The 9,304-nt window shown below is 44.4% G+C and overlaps 1 long non-coding RNA gene across 1 annotated transcript in view; it reads right to left on the bottom strand.

Annotated features, from left to right (window-relative positions):
* Positions 1–8,813: 8,813 nt before the first annotated feature.
* The window catches only part of LOC119329881, a 2,133-nt gene continuing 1,642 nt past the window's right edge, over positions 8,814–9,304 (bottom strand). Inside the window, exons 2-3 of the long non-coding RNA XR_005159821.1 lie at positions 8,981–9,070; positions 8,814–8,880 (exon numbers count right to left, since the gene is read on the bottom strand). This is a non-coding gene — a long non-coding RNA (uncharacterized LOC119329881). The remainder of the gene's footprint in view (positions 8,881–8,980; positions 9,071–9,304) is intronic.

Genomic DNA, 9,304 nt, shown 5'->3' with positions numbered 1-9,304 from the left:
CAGCATGATGTACGACTAGAGGTCAGGGTTTCTCAGGACCTTCTGGAGGGCAGAATGCTGACCAATGATCTTGTAGTCATGACTGAAGATCGATGTAGCCCGGCAATGTTCCATCTGATGGGGAACATAGCATAAATTCAAAATTTTCCTACGTGTCACCAAGATCGATCTATGGAGTCATCTAGCAACGAGGGAGGAGTGGATCTACATACCCTTGTAGATCGCACCCGGAAGCGTTCAAGAGAACGGGGTTGATGGAGTCGTACTCGTCGTGATCCAAATCACCGATAATCCTAGCGCCGAACGGACGGCACCTCCGCGTTCAACACACGTACAGAGCAGCGACGTCTCCTCCTGCTTGATCTAGCAAGGGGGAGGAGAGGTTGATGGAGATCCAACAACACGACGGCGTGGTGGTGGAAGTAGCGGGATTCCAACAGGGCTTCGCCAAGCGCTGCAGGAGGAGGGAGATGTGTCATGGGAGGGAGAGGGAGGCGCCAGGGCTTAGGTTTGGTTGCCCTCCCTTCCCCCCACTATATATAGGGCCAAGGGAGAGGGGGGAGGCGCAGCCTTGGCCCTTCCTCCAAGGAAGGGTGCAGCCAGGGAGGAGTCCCTCCTCCCCAAGGCACCTCGGAGGTGCCTTCCCCCTTTAGGACTCTTCCTTTCCCTCTTCTCTTGGCGCATGGGCCTCTTGGGGCTGGTACCCTTGGCCCATATAGGCCAAGGCGCACCCCCTACAGCCCATGTGGCCCCCCGGGGCAGGTGGCCCCACCCGGTGGACCCCCGGGACCCTTCCGGTGGTCCCGGTACAATACCGGTGACCCCGAAACTTGTCCCGATGGCCGAAATAGCACTTCCTATATATAATTCTTTACCTCCGGACCATTCCGGAACTCACCGCATACTAATATCTCTATAACCCTAGCGTCACCGAACCTTAAGTGTGTAGACCCTACGGGTTCGGGAGACATGCAGACATGACCGAGATGACTCTCCAGTCAATAACCAACAAGGGGATCTGGATACCCATGTTGGCTCCCACATGTTCCATGATGATCTCATCGGATGAACCATGATCTCAAGGACTTAATCAATCCCGTATACAATTCCCTTTGTCTAGCAGTACGATACTTGCCCGAGATTCGATCGTTGGTATCCCGATACCTTGTTCAATCTCGTTACCGACAAGTCTCTTTACTCGTTCCGTAACACATCATCCCATGATCAACTCCTTGATCACATTGTGCACATTATGATGATGTCCTACCGAGTGGGCCCAGAGATACCTCTTCGTTTACACGGAGTGACAAATCCCAATCTCGATTCGTGCCGACCCAACAGAGACTTTCGGAGATACCTGTAGTGTACCTTTATAGCCACCCAGTTACATTGTGACGTTTGGCACACCCAAAGCACTCCTACGGTATCCGAGAGTTGCACAATCTCATGGTCTAAGGAAATGATACTTGACATTAGAAAAGCTTTAGCATACGAACTACATGATCTTGTGCTCGGCTTAGGATTGGGTCTTGTCCATCACATCATTCTCCTAATGATGTGATCCCGTTATCAATGACATCCAATGTCCATGGTCAGGAAACCGTAACCATCTATTGATCAACGAGCTAGTCAACTAGAGGCTTACTAGGGACATGGTGTTGTCTATGTATCCACACATGTATCTGAGTTTCCTATCAATACAATTCTAGCATGGATAATAAACGATTATCATGAACAAGGAAATATTATAATAACTAATTTATTATTGCCTCTAGGGCATATTTCCAACAGTCTCCCACTTGCACTAGAGTCAATAATCCAGTTCACATCGCTATGTGATTAACACTCAAGGTCACATCCCCATGTGACTAACCCCCAAAGAGTTTACTAGAGTCAATAATCTAGTTCACATTACCATGTGATCAACACTCGATGAGTTCTGGGTTTGATCATGTTATGCTTGTGAGAGATGTTATAGTCAACGGGTCTGAATCTTTCAGATCCGTATGTACTTCGCAAATCTCTATGTCATCTTGTAGATGCAGCTACTACGCTATATTTGGAGCCATTTCAAATAACTGTTCTACTTGGAGCTATTCTAAATTGTTGCTCCCTTATACGTATCCGGTATCTCTACTCAGAGCTATCCGGATAGGTGTTAAGCTTGCATCGACGTAACTCTTTACATCGAACTCTTTATCACCTCCATAACCGAGAAACATATCCTTATTCCTCTAAGGATAATTTAGACCGCTATCTGGTGATCTACTCCTAGATTACCTTTGTACCCTCTTGCCAGATATGTGGCAAGGCACACATCAGGTGCAGTACTCAGCATGGCATACCGTATAGAGCCTATGACAAAATCATAGGGGACGACCTTCGTCCTTCCTCATTCTTCTGCCGTGGTCGAGCTTTAAGTCTTAACTTCATACCTTACAACTCAGGCAAGAACTCCTTCTTTGACTGGTCCATCTTGAACACCTTCAAGATCATGTCAAGGTATGTGCTCACTTGAAAGTACCATTAAGCATTTTGATCTATCCTTATAGATCTTGATGGTCAATGTTCAAGTAGCTTGATCCAGGCTTTCCATTGAAAAACACTTTCCAAATAACCCTATATGCTTTCCAGAAATTCTACGTCATTTCTGATCAACAATATGTCAACAACATATACTCATCAGAAATTCTATAGTGCTCCCACTCACTTCTTTGGAAATACAAGTTTCTCATAAACTTTGTATACACCCAAAACTTTGACCATCTTATCAAAGCATACATTCCAACTCCGAGATGCTTACTCCAGTCCTTAGAAGGATTGCTGGAGCTTTGCATACCTATTAGCATCTTTCAGGATTGACAAAACCTTCCGATTGTATCACATACAACCTTTCCTCAAGAAAATCGTCAAGGAAACAATGTTTTGACATCCTATCTGCAAGATTTCCTAAATAATGCAGTAATCGCTAATATAATTCCAACAGACTCTTAGCATCGCTACGAGTGAGGAAGTCTCACCGTAGTCAACTCCTTGAACTTGTCGGAAACTTCTTAACGACAAGTCGAGCTTTCTTAATGGTGATACTTACCATCATTGTCCGTCTTCCTTTTAAAATCCATCTGCACTCAACAGCCTTATGACCATCGAGCTGTTCTGCCAAAGTCTACACTTTGTTTTCATACATGGATCCTCTCTCAGATTTTATGGCCTCGAGCCATTTTTCGGAATCCGGGCCCACCATCGCTTCTCCATAGCTCGTAGGTTCATTGTTGTCTAGCAACATGACTTCCAAGACAGGATTACGTACCACTCTGAAGTAGTACGCATCCTTGTCATCCTACGAGGTTTGGTAGTGACTTGATCTGAAGTTTCATGATAACTATCATAAGCTTCCACTTCAATTGGTGTAGGTGCCACAGGAACAACTCCCTGTGCCCTGCCACACGCTAGTTGAAGAGATGGTTCAATAACCTCATCAAGTCTCCACCATCCTCCCACTCAATTCTTTCGAGAGAAACTTTTCCTCGAGAAAGGACCCGATTCTAGAAACAATCCCTTATTGCTTTCAAATCTGAGATAGGAGGTACACCCAACTGTTTTGGGTGTCCTATGAAGATGCATTTATCCGCTTTGGGTTCGAGCTTATCAGCCTGAAACTTTTTCACATAAGCGTCGCAGCCCCAAACTTTTAAGAAATGACAGCTTAGGTTTCCCTAAACCATAGTTCATACGGTGTCATCTCATCGGAATTACGTGGTGCCCTATTTAAAGTGAATGTGGTTGTCTTTAATGCCTAACCCATAAACTATCGTGGTAATTCGATAAGAGACATCACGGTATGCATCATATCCAATAGGGTGCAGTTATGATGTTCGGACACACCATCACACTACGGTGTTCTAGGCTGTATTAGTTGTGAAACAATTTCCACAATGTCTTAATTCTGTGCCAAACTCGTAATTCAGATATTCATCTCTATGATCATATCATAGATCTTTTATCCTCTTATCACGACGATCTTTCAACTTCACGCTGAAATTACTTGAACCTTTCAATAATTCAGACTCGTGATTCATCAAGTAAATATACTCAACATCTACTCAAATCATCTGTGAAGTAAGAACATAACGATATCCACTACATGCCTCAACACTCATTGGACTGCACACATCAAAATGTATTACTTCCAACAAGTTGCTTTCTAGTTCCATTTTACTGAAAAACGAGGCTTTCAGTCATCTTGCCCATGTGGTATGATTTGCATGTCTCAAGTGATTCAAAATCAAGTGAGTCCAAACGGTCCATTTGCATGGAGTTTCTTCATGCATATACACCAATAGACATGGTTCGCATGTCTCAAACCTTTCAAAAATGAGTGAGCCCAAAGATCCATCAACATGGAGCTTCTTCATGCGTTTTATACCGATATGACTTAAGTGGCAGTGCCACAAGTAGGTGGTACTATCATTACTATCTTTTGGCATGAACATGTGTATCACTACGATTGAGATTCAATGAACCATTTATTTTAGGTGCAAGACCATTGAAGGTATTATTCAAATAAACAGAGTAACCATTATTCTCTTTAAATGAATAACCGTATTGCGATAGACATAATCCAATCATGTCTATGCTCAACGCAAACACCAAATAACAATTATTTAGGTTTTAATACCAATCTCGATGGTAGAGTGAGCGTACGATGCTTGATCATATCAACCCTGGAAACACTTCCAACACATATCGTCAGCTCACCTTTAGCTAGTCTCCGTTTATTCCGTAGCTTTTATTTCGAGTTACTAACACTTAGCAACCGAACCAGTATCTAATACCCTAGTGCTACTAGGAGTACTAGTAAAGTACACATCAACACAATGTATATCCAATATACTTCTATCGACCTTGCCAGCCTTCTCATCTACCAAGTATCTAGGGTAATTCTGCTCCAGTGGCTGTTCCCCTTATTACAGAAGCACTCAGTCTCGGGTTTGGGTTCAACCTTGGGTTTCTTCACTAGAGCAGCAGCTGAATTGCCGTTTCATGAAGTATCCCTTTGTTCCCTTGCCCTTCTTGAAACTAGTGGTTTCACCAACCATCAACAATTGATGCTCCTTCTTGATTTCTACTTTCGCGGTGTCAAACATCCCGAATATCTCAAGGATCATCATATATGTCCCTGATATATTATAGTTCATCACAAAGCTCAAGCAGCTTGGTGGTAATGACTTCGGAGAACCATCACTATTTCATCTGGAAGATCAACTCCCACTCGATTCAAGCGTTTGTTGTACTCAGACAATCTGAGCACAAACTCAACAAATGAGCTTTTCTCCCTTAGTTTGTAGGCTAAGAAAATCATCGGAGGTCTTATACCTCTTGACGTGGGCACGAGCCTGAAATCCCAATTTCAGCCCTCGAAACATCTCATATGTTTCGCGATGTTTCAAAATGTCTTCGGTGCCTCAACTCTAAGCCGTTTAACTGAACTATCACGTAGTTATCAAAATGTGTATGTCAGATGTTCGCAACATCCACAGACAACGTTCGAGGTTCAACACACTGAGCAGTGCATTAAGGACATAAGCCTTCTATGAAGCAATGAGGACAATCCTCAGTTTACGGACCTAGTCCGCATAATTGCTATTATCAACTTTCAACTAAATTTTCTCTAGGAACATATCTAAACAGTAGAACTGAAGCGCGAGCTACGACATAATTTACGAAGATCTTTTTACTACGTTCAGGATAAATAAGTTCATCTTATGAACTCCCACTCAGATAGACATCCCTCTAGTCATCTAAGTGATTACATGATCCGAGTCAACTAGGCCGTGTCCGATCAACACGTGAGACGGACTAGTCAACATCGGTGAACATCTTCATGTTGATCGTATCTACCATACGACTCATGCTCGACCTTTCGGTCTTCTGTGTTCCGAGGCCATGTCTGTACACATGCTAGGATCGTCAAGTCAACCTAAGTGTTTTGCGTGTGTAAATCTGTCTTACACCTGTTGTATGTGAACGTTAGAATCTATCACACCCGATCATCACGTGGTGCTTCGAAACAACGAACTGTCGCAACGGTGCACAGTTAGGGGGAACACTTTCTTGAAATTATTATGAGGGATCATCTTATTTACTACCGTCGTTCTAAGTAAACAAGATGCAAAAACATGATAAACATCACATGCAATCAAATAGTGACATGATATGGCCAATATCATATTGCTCCTTTTGATCTCCATCTTCGGGGCTCCATGATCATCATCGTCACCGGCATGACACCATGATCTCCATCATCATGATCTCCATCATCGTGTCTTCATGAAGTTGTCTCGCCAACTATTACTTCTACTACTATAGCTAACGGTTAGCAAAAAAGTAAAGTAATTACATGACGTTTATGTTGACACGCAGGTCATAAATAAATTAAGACAACTCCTATGGCTCCTGCTGATTGTCATACTCATCGACATGCAAGTCGTGATTCCTATTACAAGAACATGATCAATCTCATACATCACATATATCATTCATCACATCCTTTTGGCCATATCACATCACATAGCATACCCTGCAAAAACAAGTTAGACGTCCTCTAATTGTTGTTTGCATGTTTTACGTGGCTGCTATGGGTTTCTAGCAAGAATGTTTCTTACCTACGCAAAAACCACAATGTGATATGCCAATTGCTATTTACCCTTCATAAGGACCCTTTTCATTGAATCCGATCCGACTAAAGTGGGAGAGACAGACACCCGCCAGCCACCTTATGCAACTAGTGCATGTCAGTCGGTGGAACCAGTCTCACGTAAGAGTACGTGTAAGGTCGGTCCGGGCCACTTCATCCCATAATGCCACCGAATCAAGATTGGACTAGTAACGGTAAGCATATTGAACAAAATCAATGCCCACAACTACTTTGTATTCTACTCGTGCATAGAAACTACGCATAGACCTAGCTCATGATGCCACTGATGGGTAACGTAGCATAAATTAAAAAATTTCCTTCGTGTCACCAAGATCTATCTATGGAGTCATCTAGCAATGAGGGAGGAGTGGATCTACATACCCTTGTAGATCGCACGCGGAAGCGTTCAAGAGAATGGGGTTGATGGAGTCGTACTTGTCGTGATCCAAATCACCGATGATCCTAGCGCCGAGCGGATGGCACCTCCGCGTTCAACACGCGTACGGAGCAGCGACGTCTCCTCCTTCTTGATCCAGCAAGGGGGGAGGAGAGGTTGATGGAGATCCAACAACACGACGGCGTGGTGGTGGAAGTAGCGGGATTCCAACAGGGCTTCGCCAAGCGCTGCGGGAGGAGGGAGATGTGTCATGGGAGGGAGAGGGAGGCGCCAGGGCTTAGGTTTGGTTGCCCTCCCTCCCCCCCACTATATATAGGGCCAAGGGAGAGGGGGGAGGCTCAGACTTGGCCCTTCCTCCAAGGAAGGGTGCGGCCAGGGAGGAGTCCCTCCTCCCCAAGGCACCTCGGAGATGCCTTCCCCCTTTAGGACTCTTCCTTTCCCTCTTCTCTTGGCGCATGGGACTCTTGGGGCTGGTGCCCTTGGCCCATATAGGCCAAGGCGCACCCCCTACAGCCCATGTGCCCCCCCGGGGCAGGTGGCCCCACCCGGTGGACCCCCGGGACCCTTCCGGTGGTCCCGGTACAATACCGGTGACCCCGAAACTTGTCCCGATGGCCGAAATAGCACTCCCTATATATAATTCTTTACCTACGGACCATTCCGAAACTCCTCGTGACGTCCGGGATCTCATCCGGGACTCCGAAAAGCTTTCGGGTTACCGCATACTAATATCTCTATAACCCTAGCGTCACCGAATCTTAAGTGTGTAGACCCTACGGGTTCGGGAGACATGCAGACATGACCGAGATGACTCTCCGGTCAATAACCAACAGCGGGATCTGGATACCCATGTTGGCTCCCACATGTTCCACGATGATCTCATCGGATGAACCACGATGTCAAGGACTTAATCAATCCCGTATACAATTCCCTTTGTCAAGCGGTACGATACTTTCCCGAGATTCGATCATCGGTATCCCGATACCTTGTTCAATCTCGTTACCGGCAAGTCTCTTTACTCGTTCTGTAACACATCATCCCGTGATCAACTCCTTGATCACATTGTGCACATTATGATGATGTCCTACCGAGTGGGCCCAGAGATACCTCTCCGTTTACACGGAGTGACAAATCCCAGTCTCAATTCGTGCCAACCCAACAAACACTTTCGGAGATACCTGTAGTGTACCTTTATAGACACCTAGTTACGTTGTGACGTTTGGCACACCCAAAGCACTCCTACGGTATCCGGGAGTTGCACAATCTCATGGTCTAAGGAAATGATACTTGACATTAGAAAAGCTTTAGCATACGAACTACATGATCTTGTGCTAGGCTTAGGATTGGGTCTTGTCCATCACATCATTCTCCTAATGATGTGATCCCGTTATCAATGACATCCAATGTCCATGGTTAGGAAACCGTAACCATCTATTGATCAACGAGCTAGTCAACTAGAGGCTTACTAGGGACATGGTGTTGTCTATGTATCCACACATGTATCTGAGTTTCCTATCAATACAATTCTAGCATGGATAATAAACGATTATCATGAACAAGGAAATATTATAATAACTAATTTATTATTGCCTCTAGGGCATATTTCCAACACCATCAGATGCTCCAATAACCCAGACCTGGGCTTGGGCTTGTTGCAGTAGGGGCACCGGTACTTTTCATTCCTCCAGTTGTAGTACTTAGCAGGTCCTTGGGGCCTGATCTTCAACACCTCCTTCTCTTTAAAGGACTCGACGTTCCCCTCGACCACATCATCTCCAGATTCATACTGCACACATTAATGACTGACATTAATACATTATGCATTCAAAAACTATAAACACATAATACTAACTCAATGAAGAAATAACATTTCAACTAGGCCTTACCTCGTACGGCTCATCTTCATCAGACTCATATGGGTAGAACCCAGTCTTGTCCCACTTCCTCTTGTTGCCCAGAAGATCCTCCTCCTCCTGCTATATTGTCAAACAAGCACATCAATTACAATGAATTGAATTGCAGTTCACAGAATGTCATTACAAACAAAATTGTGAATGTGAACCACATTGGTATGTTGCAAATGACCAAATGCTTTCCTTATACAGAATCTAAGGAATCAATCAACAGACAAATGATGTCCTTCATAAATGCTAATGAAAATGCAAGCTGGATTTTTGACATTCCCTGGATTAACCCAACACTTTTCTTTT

The sequence above is a fragment of the Triticum dicoccoides genome, chromosome 7A, assembly GCF_002162155.2.
Source record: "Triticum dicoccoides isolate Atlit2015 ecotype Zavitan chromosome 7A, WEW_v2.0, whole genome shotgun sequence".
NCBI lineage: Eukaryota > Viridiplantae > Streptophyta > Magnoliopsida > Poales > Poaceae > Triticum > Triticum dicoccoides.
This window is presented reverse-complemented; position numbering and strand designations above follow the sequence as displayed.